Raw genomic sequence first — 12,114 nt, 5'->3', positions numbered from 1 at the left:
AAAATGAGAGAAACTCGGGTGTTTGTGACTCACTTTCTTTACCAGGAGACCAACTGTTTCTGTCGCCGCTGGTATCGATGAAGTTCTCTCCTCCGCCGCTTTCTGATGACATCAGATCTCTGCCATGTTGGTATCCCATGCGAATGGCAGCATTTCGTTCCCTTTGCCGGGTGACCAAAGCAACGGGTGAGTCCTGACCAGCCCTCACAGGCCCCGTCTCAGTCCTGTTGCCACTGCCCACGAAGGCTGGGTTAGTATTTCCCTCCACAGTACTCAGCAGGACCCGGACCGAGAAGCAGTTTCCGAGGATTCTTTATCCCTGGGCCAGAGCAGTTCCGGGAGCCGGAACTCGGCCGCTCCGTGCTCGGTGTATGTTCTGATAGGAGCAGGCTCCAAGAAGCAGTTTCCGCAGGTTATTTAGCACAGAGCCTGAGTAATTTGTCTGCAAGACGCAGGCGAATGGCAGCCTGAAATTACCTGTTCTATGGCTGAATGAGCTGCGATCAGTCGAAAACAGGGGTGGTGACGTCAGCTCTCCAAGATGGTGGCCGCTGGCCTCCTCTGTGGTCTGACCGGTGTGGAGAACCGAATTGGACCGCTTCCTTCCCCCGTCTCAAACCCAGAATTCAGCACTGAGTACGGTAATTGCACGGCTGGCAGAAGCCCGCGGAAACTGCAGCGCTGTATCCCTGAGTCGCTATCTCCTCGTTTCCCAGCGCGCGCAGCAGACTCTAGCCGCGGGGCGATTTGCTGAATAAGCAGTGTGACCCTCCGTGCGGACAAATCTCTCGCGTTTGAGCCCCCGTAGCCGATCCTCGTGCGATGGAAATCCTTCCTCTAGGTTTTGGAGCACCCCACTATTGCTGGAAATTCCTAACAAGATATCCTTTAGCCGTCCTGACTTGTCATTATCCCACACAGTGAAGTGGCACACGGGGGCAATGCACTCCCCTCGCCGCCATCTTCCTTCCCTCTGTTCCACTGTTATTTTTAATAATACAGTAATAAGTCATGCAAATATTACACTTTAAAAAAGGATACAGAATTTAAAACTTCTGTGCATAAGTTTTCTTTGTCTTAGTGTTTCAAGCTTTCATTCATATATATGAACCCTGTTTTTCGTGCCTTAGTACCAAGTTCTCATTTCCATTAACTGGTCAGTTTGAAGATTGTCATGCTAACTGAACATTGTGGCACACAGAATTCTACAAGTCAGGTCTAAGATCATGGACTTTTAAAAATATTAAACATTTTTACCTCAAGGAAGGGAGCCCAGGAGGAGTACAGATCAGCTTCATGCCTCTTGTGTCCTCATCCTAAACCCTAGTAAACTTATCAAAAATCTTGTGATTGACAAACAGTGTTTTTCACAAACAATAGACGGTGCATTCTGACTTGCACCAAACTTGCTGTTCTGAGTCCGCCTGTGCTGGTTGCGATCTACAAACTGGACTCCGGTAGACATGGGTGGGCACCCCCTCCTGACCTCTGGTGCCGCAGCCCTCATAATCAACTATGGCCCAGAACTTAGGGGGACATTTGCCCACCGGGGCTCCGGGGCATGGCGCTGAGCTGCTTTTAGGGACCTGCACTGTGGTCTCTGCCGCCCACAAATCCATGCTCATTGTGGAAGGCAGGACAGCATCCTGGCTGAGGGCCTCCATTTCAGGATTCCCTGGTTCCAGTACCCCATTATTTACGGCATGCAGGGCAGAACCCGAAAAATCTCCTCCCCAAAAGGTTCCAAAGACCTGCAGATGGCGAACATCTGCCTGTGCCTGCTGTCTGGACCCAATGCGCAAGAGCTCCCGGTATGTACCAGCGCCAAGGGCTAAACTGTGACCAACAAGTATTGCCATCCATTGTCAATGGTGCTCAGGAGAGTGGTGGCCAAGTTCAGGGTGTCACAGCTGATGCCCCAGCGGGCCAAGGATTTCAGCCTCGTCCTGGATGATGCAGCCATCAAGGAGCTGAGCTTAGCTCTGAGCTTTAGCCAGGAGTGTGCACCTGCTGTAGGAGCCAAAAAAGTGGCTTATCAGGAGGCCCAGCTTACCCAGTTTTTGGTGGAAAAAGTGAAACAGAAACAATGGAAGAAGATCCTGCAGGCTGAGGGTGAGGCGGAGGCTGCCAAGAAGCCTGGCTACATCAAGTGTCTCAAGATAAGGGCAACCCAGAAGGTCTCCTAGGCGATCACCACTTCCCAAACAAAACAGTATCTACCTCACGGCCTGTAACCTTTGTGCTGAACCTACACGATGAAAATTTTACCCAGGGAAGTGGCAGTCTCATCAAGGGTAAGAAGTGAGACCCATGAGCAGAACTCCACCTCCAGGCAGGAAAGAGATGTGTTTCTCCTCCAGGTTTTGAGGAATCGCTAGGGGTCCAGTACACCCCAACCTGTGCCGGTCCCCTCTCCGTGCATACTTTTGAACCCTTTTGGATTAAGGAAGACTGAAGGTGAACCCTTTTAGGGGAATGCCTTTTCTCCTCCCTGTGTTGGCCAGGGGAGTTGGAAAAGCAAGCGAGGAGATAACCACCATACTAGGAATTCTCAATAAGTTTTTTATTATTTAAGACAAAAAAAAAAAAAAAAGAAAAGAAAAAGAAAAAGAAGGTACATTTTGAAAACAGGATGGGTCTTAGGTAAAGGGAACTTACAGGCTAACCTACAATCTTTGTGATTTCTGCAGTGTATCAAACACAAGACCATTCAACATACTCTGGAGAAAAATTATATAAACCTATATGGGATAAGCAAAGCATGGCTACTTTCGTACTTGGGTATGAACACCTTGTTGGGTGTGTGGGAGACTCCCCCTTCTCAGAGAACATCATGGAATCCCTTACCCCTCCCCCTCCTCTCTGAAGGTCACCAAGCCAAAGAAGAGCACCAAATTCAAAGGTTTTCTCGACCAATCCCTGCAGGACATAGTGTCCGCTCGATGTTCCTGAGTCACCCTGCCAATCAGCACCCTACATGACCCCTATGCAACCCTTCTTAAGACAAAGCTTGTAAGCACATGCTCTCTCTCTGCCCTCCTCTTCTTCCTCTCTACTCTCTGCCCTCTGTCCTCTTCCTCTTCTTTCTCTCCTCTCTTTTCTCTCGCTCTCTCTGCCCTCCTCCTCTCCTCTGTCTGCTCTCTGCTTCTCCTTTGGGCAGCCCCCCAATAAAATCCTTGGTTGAATCTCCATCTCGGGTGAGTCACTCGCCTTTCACACCTGCTCTGAACACAAGTAAGTACAAGAGAAAATTTAACATGGTTTAAGGAAACTTGGCTAGATCAAGAATTTCAACTGCTGTAGATTAACAAATTTGTGGTTCCAAATACCAAACTAAAAACATTCCTGTCATCCAAATCTCCCATTTGAAACATTTGCTGTGAACAAACAAAATCTGGAAAGAGGATTACAAAGTAAACAGAAATCTTACCATCTTGTGGTATAGTTGGACTTGACATTGATAAAGGAAGGGGCTGATTTACCTAAAAGCAAAGATGAAAACCAAGGTCTTCCTCAGTTTGACCCCTGATAAATATGTTTTTAAAAGATTAACCTTAGCAGCAGCAGTGCTAGGGCAGAATTGTGATCTGTAAATCTATGAGACTCAAAAGATTTCCAGAAACTTGGACAAAAACACTTGGTAGAGGGAGGATTCTAACTGTCCATTCAATTTAGAACCAAATTGTAAGAGGACCTTCTATGGCTGCAATGTGGATGTCAACAACCAGTTCAACTTCTGACAGGCTTAAGAGGTCAACCTGTTACCTGTACTGCCTGTCAGAGACTACAGGATGTCTTCTCAAGTACCCACTGTCAATCACAACTGGAGTGTTTTACACACAATGGCAAAATAATGACTATATTGTTTTATACATAGGTCAAGAAACTACATGTGAAGTAGGAACACACTCATGACCAAGAAAAATAGTTATTAAATGTTATTAAATACATTCATAAATTATGAGAAAGAGATAAAACTAATTGGTGAAAAAATGAGGAATTTTACTAGAGAAATTCATGAGAAGACTGGAAAAAATTAAGTTTATGAAATTAAAAACAAATTTAGAACTTTTACTTTGGGGAAGATGGAGTAAGTATATAATCCCTCTTGCTAGGACATTTCAAGTTCTTGGAAAATAAATAGAAAAACATATGTCATAAAATTGTCATAGAGCAAACAGACTCAAAGGGGACATAAAGAACTGAAGAAGAATGCAATACTGAGTTCTCTAGGCTTTCTTTATTCATCATATTTCTATACCAAGAGATCAGGTGACTAACAACAGGAAAGGCTAATGGTACAAGCAAATGGTCCAAAGAAACCCTGTTCACTTTATCCAAAGAAAAAGGAATTAGAAAGCTAGTAAGAAAGAAACAATAACATGTTCAAAAGATGGACTTATTGGTGAATTTTACCATTATTTTTTAAAGACTTACTCCAATACTTCTCAAACTCTTCTAAAAACAACAAATATATTAGGAGAGAATATTCCCTAATAAGGCCAGCATAACATTAGTATTGAAGTAAAATAATATAATGAGAAAATAGATAATAAATCAATATTTCTTATAAATATCGATGCAAAAATTCTTAATAAGATACTATGAACCAAAATCAATGCCATATTGAAAGGATTTTACAGTATAACCAAATGAGATTATCTCAGATATGTAAGATTTATTCAAAATTAAAAAATAAATCAATGTAATGAACTACATTAATAGAATGTTGAAAAAAACATAGCCACACAAATTGAAGCATAAAAACAGGTGAAATCCAACAGGTTTCTCATGAGTTAAAGACAAAAACCTAATAAAACCAAGAATATAAGGAAATATCCTCAATGTGATGAAGAGCATTTCTGAAAATCCCAGAGCTGACATGTTGGTGGTAAAGATTGAAATCTTTCCCTCTAAGAAGAAGATAAGGAAACCATTTTAATCAGTGCAATTCAACATTGTATTAAATGTTCTATCCAGAGCCATTAGTCAAAATAAATGAAAATTATTCAAATTGGAAAGGAAGAAGAAAAACTAAATTTGAAGGATAAGAATAAACTTGTCAAAGTTTGTGGTATCAGATCAATGCACAAAGTATTAATTATCTGTTTCAGATGCAGCAGTGAAGAATCTGAAAATTAAATTAATTCCAGTACAGAGCATCCAAAAGAAAATAATATCTAGGAATAAGTCTAACAGTGGACATGAAAGACTTCTAGGTTTAATATAGAGAGAATAGCTAAAACAAAGAAAATCTAAAAAGACAGCTCTTCTTCATGGATGGAAAGAATTATATTGGTGTCGATACTATACAAAGTATTTGCAGCTGCAATACTATCCCTATCAAATATTCAGTGACACATTAGTGGAAATGGAAATGTCAACCCACCAATTTATATGTATTTTCAAAGGACTCTGACTCAGCAAAGCAATATTGGGATAAAAAGAGAAAAAGATTCAAAGGATTATGCACTTCTCAGTTTCAGCACTTACCACAAAGCTAAATTATTCAAAACTGGGTGGTACTGACATCAAGATATAGACCAATGTAATAGAACTAAGACGTACAGACCAGTATAATAAAATTAAGAATCCAGAAATCGATCCCCACTTTTATGGCCAATTGAATTTGCCCAAGGGTGTCAAGACTTTTCGCTGGGGAAAGAAAAACCTCTTCTGCAAATGAAGCAGTTAACTGGAATATAATTGGGCCCCAACTTGACCCAGGAGACATAAAAGTTAAAACCAAAGGAACCCAAAACATAAGTGCTAATACCATAAAGTGGTTAAAAGGAAACATAAGGGATATCATTATGTTTTTGTATTTAGTGATGATTTCTTAGCTCTGCCACCAAAAGCACAAGGAGCAAAAGATAAAATATATAAATTGGATTACATCAAAACTGAAAATCTTACCTTGCTCCTCTTATTCTTCCAGGAGAGGGAAACTCAGCTCTGCACTCCATGGTGAGGCTACTGATCACCCCTGCCTACAGGACTTTGGGGGACAACCCATGCAAGACAAAACCAGCAGATAAGAATCTGGAGCTGACACAGAGTAGAATTCGGACTGGGAACACTACCCAATCAAAAGGGTGTGCTAAGTTGCTGAGGCTGCCCTCAAATGTGAAAACCTCCTGCTTCAGCCTCCCAAGTCACTGGGATTGTTCCTATTTTAACCAGAGAGTCTCAGACAGAGATAAGAGATCTGGACTTCTGAACCTCTACCAGAAAAGATCAAATGCAGAAGCCCCTCCGCATGGTGGGGAATTCAGGGTTGAACTGAAGTGAGAAAAAATGATGGCTTGAAGGCTTTGTCCTTTGAGCCTGTTTAAAAATAAACTAAGGTAAAGAAGATGGCAACCTAGAGGAAAAATGCACTTCCCCAGCAGTTCCTCAGCGGCAGACCTATAAAGTGGAAGATTGCTTCTGAGGGAGGTGAGTAACTAAGGGAACTCACTGAAACCTAATATTGGACTGTAAAAGAAACCATATAGACATGGAAAAATCAGAAAATTGAATATAATATATGAAATAAAATATTACAGATGCCCACGTTTGGTCACCAGTGGTAGAAGTTTAAGGGAGGCTTGAGCACAAAGGACACAGTGTTGTTTGCAGATAAAAAAAAAAAAAATAAAGAAAAATTGATTTGGGAAAACCTGGGGATTAGAAAGGAAAGCTGGTTTTAATGGATACAGAATCAGTAGAGAAAGCAGCTCAGGATAAGCAAACCCCCAAATCACTCACTCCAGGAGTAGAAAGCACCCCTGGGTGTGGAAAATGCTCCCAGGCACAGAAAGCAGCCGGTTTGCTGTATAGGATGGATGCAAGCAGAGACAGCTGAGAGGGAACTCATAAAGGAAGTTGCAAAACAGCCAACAAAAAAATTCCCAGAGGATACCTGAACCAAAGAGACTAAAATAGACACAAATAAAACTGTATCTGGACCACAAAGGCTTCCAATATCAGAGGATAAAGCTACTTTGTTGCTAGTGTTACATAAGAACTATTGCAGGATGCCTCAGTGGACCCACAGGAATATATGCACTCCAGGAAGATACCTGGTATTTGATATTTATAGCAGTGAAGAAGAAAGCTGTGAGGGTTAATTAAGTTCCTACATCTTAAAGGTAGATTTTACCAGAGATCTAAATTATAAATATCATGCAGAGATTAGCATCTTTCCAACAATAGAAGATATAGATCAAATCTCAAATACGCACCCACAAAATTCCATGGTTTGGTCAAGACTGAACCCCAAATATTGGAGCTCTCAGTTTAGAACTCTGCACTCCCCCTGCTACAGAAATACAGCACCCCAATTTTTCTACTCCACCCTTAACTGGGAGACTGGAGGCTGAGATCTACTACACCCATTTTTGTCTTCTAGAGCCACAAAGATTGACAACTAAGTGAAGAACACAAAGGCATTGAAATTAATGACCCCCAGCCCAGAATACAAGTGTCAAAAACCCAAAATAAATAACAAGAATGAAAATCCATCCCTGTTAACAATTTTGATCACCTCATAAATAGGCCCTTTATTTCTCCCTTTTTTCCTCTAATATTTTATTTTTCCTTATTTTGTTTTTTTTCCTTCAAACTCCCAGTCCGTATTTAGTTTTTTATTCTTTTTTGAATTTCAATTTTTAAAAAATTAAACATCATTTCCTCTTACTGTATTTTTTTTACATTTTTCATTACAGATGACTTCGTATATGTGGATGTGGGTATGGTGAGTGTTCTCATTGCACAGATAGGTTTGAAAAAAATTGTATATTCCCATGACTTTACTTTCACATTAATTACTTTCTTCTGAACTTGTTTATTATTTTTGCCTTGGTTTGACTTAGGTGAGTTTCAGTTACACATGGTTCAAGTTGTGTTGATCTTACAATTGCTAGTTTGTTCATACTTTGGTTCTTGTCCCTCATCTCTCCCTTTTCACTCTCATCGATTAACGAACAAATATTACTCTTCCCACTTTCCCTTTGTTTTATTAAATTGTTAATTTTTTATTCTCTCTTTTTATAGTCAACATGTGCTACCTACCACCAACCTCCTACCTCCTCTGATCACTTTTTTTAAAAATTTCAAATTTTCTCTTTCTTCCCCACCCAGTTCTCTCTTTACTTGAGAAACTATAATCCACCAAAAAAATAAAATTAGGTAGTTTATGTAATTCCCCCCACATTCATCTTGTCCGATTAGTAGTACTTTGTATTAATATGGAGTGGATAAGATAGTAAACACCTGATATTGAAAGTCTGATCTAGTTCAGTTTTTATTGTTAGAATTGATGTAAAATGCTGACCTCAGCATTCCAACATAAGTGGAAATTTGTATTGTAGACATACAAGTAGACTCTTTCCTCTTAAGGTAGTACATCTGTTGCTGACATTAGAACTAGTCCTGCCTCCCTCTAGGAGAGACTGGACAGTGATAAGGGAAAGTAAATATCACAGAGCAGAGATTCTGCTGCTGAGAAATACAACTCAATGGAGAAACAGTGAATCTCACTTCATACAAAATGGTCCCACCACTGGACATCTACACACACACACACAAAAAAAAAAAACAGAAAGAAATTCTAGAAAAATAAAGAACTACATACATCAGGACATATGTGGAGGACAGGGAATACATCTCAATTGATGTGCAAGTCCAAGATCTCTAAAAACATGAGGAAAAAGGCAAATCCCCCCAAAAAAATTCACAATCCCCTAACAAAAAATACCACACAGGAAAGATGATGAAATTCTAAAGGATTATAAAAACGATTATTAAAACGTTCAATGAACCAAAAGAAGATCTAAAGAATGAATTGAGAGAAAATGCAGGATATTAAAGACCATATAATAGAGACATAGAAATATTTGAAAAAATCCAAACAGAAATTCTGTAAATGAAAGACCCAATGAATCGGTTGAAAATATCACCAATGCATTGATTTCATAGAAAATATAGTTTCAGGTCTTGAAGACAGAGTACATGAACTTGAGGACACTTTATGCAATAAAGAGGAACAAATGATGGAACATAATAAGAATACCAGAACTCTGGGACAACATCAAAAGACCAAACCTGAGAGATTTGGTGATAGAAAAGAATATGGAGTTACAGGCTGAAGGCATTACCAACATGAGATACTCCCAGAAAACCTTTCACATATCAGGAGTCATGCAGGACCTCAAGTAGACCAGGTCAGAAGAGAGTTCTCCAAGACACATCATATAAAAAAATCCTAACATGCAAAATAAGGAGAGAATATTAAAAACTACAAAATAGAAACATCAGGTCACATTTAGAGGCAAATAAATGAGGCTCTCTTTTCACCTCTCAGCTCAGACCCTAAAATCAAGAAGGCTCCATAATTATACATTCCAAAGTAAAAAATAAAATATTTCAAACACTAAATGAAAACAATGGCCAACCAAGATTGCTATATCCAGAAAAGATCTCTTTCATATTCCATGGAAAATTAAAAACCTTCCAAGCAAGGTTAAACTTAATAATTTACTACAAATCAGCACTACAAAGAATACTCAAAGGTAAAATGCACCAGCCAGGTGTCCTGGTACATGCCTTTAATCCCAATGGCTTGGGAAGCTGAGGCAGGAGGATTGCATGTTCAAACCCAGCCTCAGCAATTTAGTCAGGTTCTAAGCAACTTAGTGAGACCCTGTCTCAAAATAAAAAAATAATTTTAAAAAAGGGCTGGGGAATGTGGCTTAGGTGGTTAAGCATCCCTGGGTTCAATGCTTGGTACAATCAATCAGTTAATCAATAAACCATACAGAGAACCCCAAAATAAATCCCCAAATTCTCAAATAGATGAAAATCAATTCAAGACTAATCATCTTAATGAGAATCAAGACAGAATTAAATATAAGAAAAAAACAAAATGACAATAAACCACAAAGATACATCCACAATAATGCTGAATATAAATGGTCTTAACTCCTCATTTAAAAGATATAGATTAGCAGAGTGGAACAAAAACAAGATCCACACATATACTATTTGCAAGAGACTAAACTTATAGGCAAAAACCTTCACAAATGACAGTAATAGAATGAGAAAAAAATGCCACACAAATAAAAGACTTGGGAATTAGACTAGAAAACTTTCAGTTGCTAAAATAAAACAGAGGTGAACACTCCATCATATATATATGTTCAGGCACCAACTTCCTCAACAAAACCCCTACTAAGCTGAAGAAATAAAACCAAGAAACAATAAATGGGATGTCATCAAAATAAAAAATGTCAGAACAGCAAATGAAATTATTAAGGGTATAAAGAGAGAGCCTACAGAGCAGGAAAGAGTCCTTGCCAACCACTCCTCTGACAAAGTGCTAATATCTAGAATATAAAAAAAAAAAACTAAAAACCTCAAAACACACACACACACACACTCCAATCAATAAAAAGGTAAAAGAACTAAACTGAACTTTTAAAAAAGAAACACAAATGACCAACAAACATATTAAAAATGATTCAACATCTCTAGCAATCAGAACAATGTAAACCAAAACTAAACTAAGATTTTGTCTCACTCCAGAAAGAAGGGAATTATCAAGAGCTCAAACAATAATAAATTCTGGTGTGGGGAAAAGTTACACTGACAGGTTGTTGGTGAGGCTGCAAATTACTGCAACTAATCTGGAAAGTAGTGTAGAGATTCCTTAAAAACTTGTGAATGGAACCTCCATATTACCCAATATCCCACTCCTTGTTATTTATCCAAAAGAACTAAAATCAGCATACTATAGCAATACAGCTGTATCAATGTTTATAGCAGCACAATTCACAATAGCTAAATTATGGAATCATCTCAGATACCTATTAATAGGTGAATGGTTCTAGAATATGTGGCATATATACACAATGGAGTTTCACTCAATCATAAGGAAGAATGAAATAATAACATTTGTGGATAAATGGATGGAAATGGAGAATGTTATGCTAATTGAAAAAAGCTAGACTCAGAAAATCAACAGTGAAGTGTTTTCTCTCATATGTGGAAGCTAGAGCAAATCAAAAGAAAGGCAGTGGTTGGGAAGGGAGTGTATATTATAAATATACAGGGAAAATCAGTGGAGTTGAAGAAGGATAATGAGAGGAAGGAAGGAAGAGTGTGAAATGGGAGGAAATATGGAATGGATTTAACAAAGTTATGCTATATGCATCTTTAAATGCATCAAAGGAAATTTTGCTTTTATGTATTTATAGAAAGTATCAATCAAAAATTAATGAATAAGGGCTGCAGTTGTAGCTCAGTGGTTCAGTGCTTGGCTCGTATGTGTGAGGCACTGGGTTCGATCCTCAGCACCACATAAAAATAAATAAGTAAATAAATAAATAAATGAGTAAAACAAAGATATTGTGTCCATCTACAAATTTTTTTTAAAAAATTAATGAATAAAAGAATGAATAGAAGATGAGTAGAGTAGAGGAAGAACATGATAAGGGAGAAAGGGAGGAAAAGGAGAGTGGAATGGGGATTGAAATCAAATTCTTTTCATGCATGATTTTGTCAAAATGAACTCAACTACTATGTATAACTATAGTGCTCTGATAAAAAAGTAAAGAAATAAATACATTTTTTGTGCATCAAAAGACATTATCTATAGAATAGGAAATAGATGCGAATCACATATTCTACAATGTCTCATAGTTCAAATACATAAAGTATATTTTAAATTCAACAATAAAGAGACAAACATCTTAAAATGAACAGAGAAATTTATTTATTGGACATTTCTCTAAAGGTGATGTACAAATAAAAATACATTCTAGTCATGCATAACTAAAAACAACAAAATTTATTTCACACAAAAAAGATACAAACAGACAACAAGCACAGGAATACATGCTCAACATTATTAGTCTTCAGGGAAATGCAAATCCAAACCAACAGTGAGATAAAATTGTATTCCCAGTAGAATGGTTGTCATGAGAAACACATGGCATGAATATTATTGGTTAGAAGTAAGACATTCTCCCAGCAACTTTTATTTTCTATTTCTGTGAATCCAATAATATTTAACACATTTACAAGCAATATTGGCAATATATCTATGATTCTCAAAATCAGGTCTCACCTTTG

General features: G+C 38.4%; 1 pseudogene; it reads left to right on the top strand.

The window, feature by feature from the left end:
- The window catches only part of LOC107142243, a 68,907-nt pseudogene extending 66,542 nt beyond the window's left edge, over positions 1–2,365 (top strand).
- Positions 2,366–12,114: the final 9,749 nt, after the last annotated feature.

This window comes from Marmota marmota, unplaced genomic scaffold (assembly GCF_001458135.2).
Source record: "Marmota marmota marmota unplaced genomic scaffold, marMar, whole genome shotgun sequence".
Classification (NCBI taxonomy): domain Eukaryota; kingdom Metazoa; phylum Chordata; class Mammalia; order Rodentia; family Sciuridae; genus Marmota; species Marmota marmota.
The sequence above is the reverse complement of the archived record's forward strand: the minus strand, read 5'-3'. Positions and strand labels throughout refer to the sequence as shown.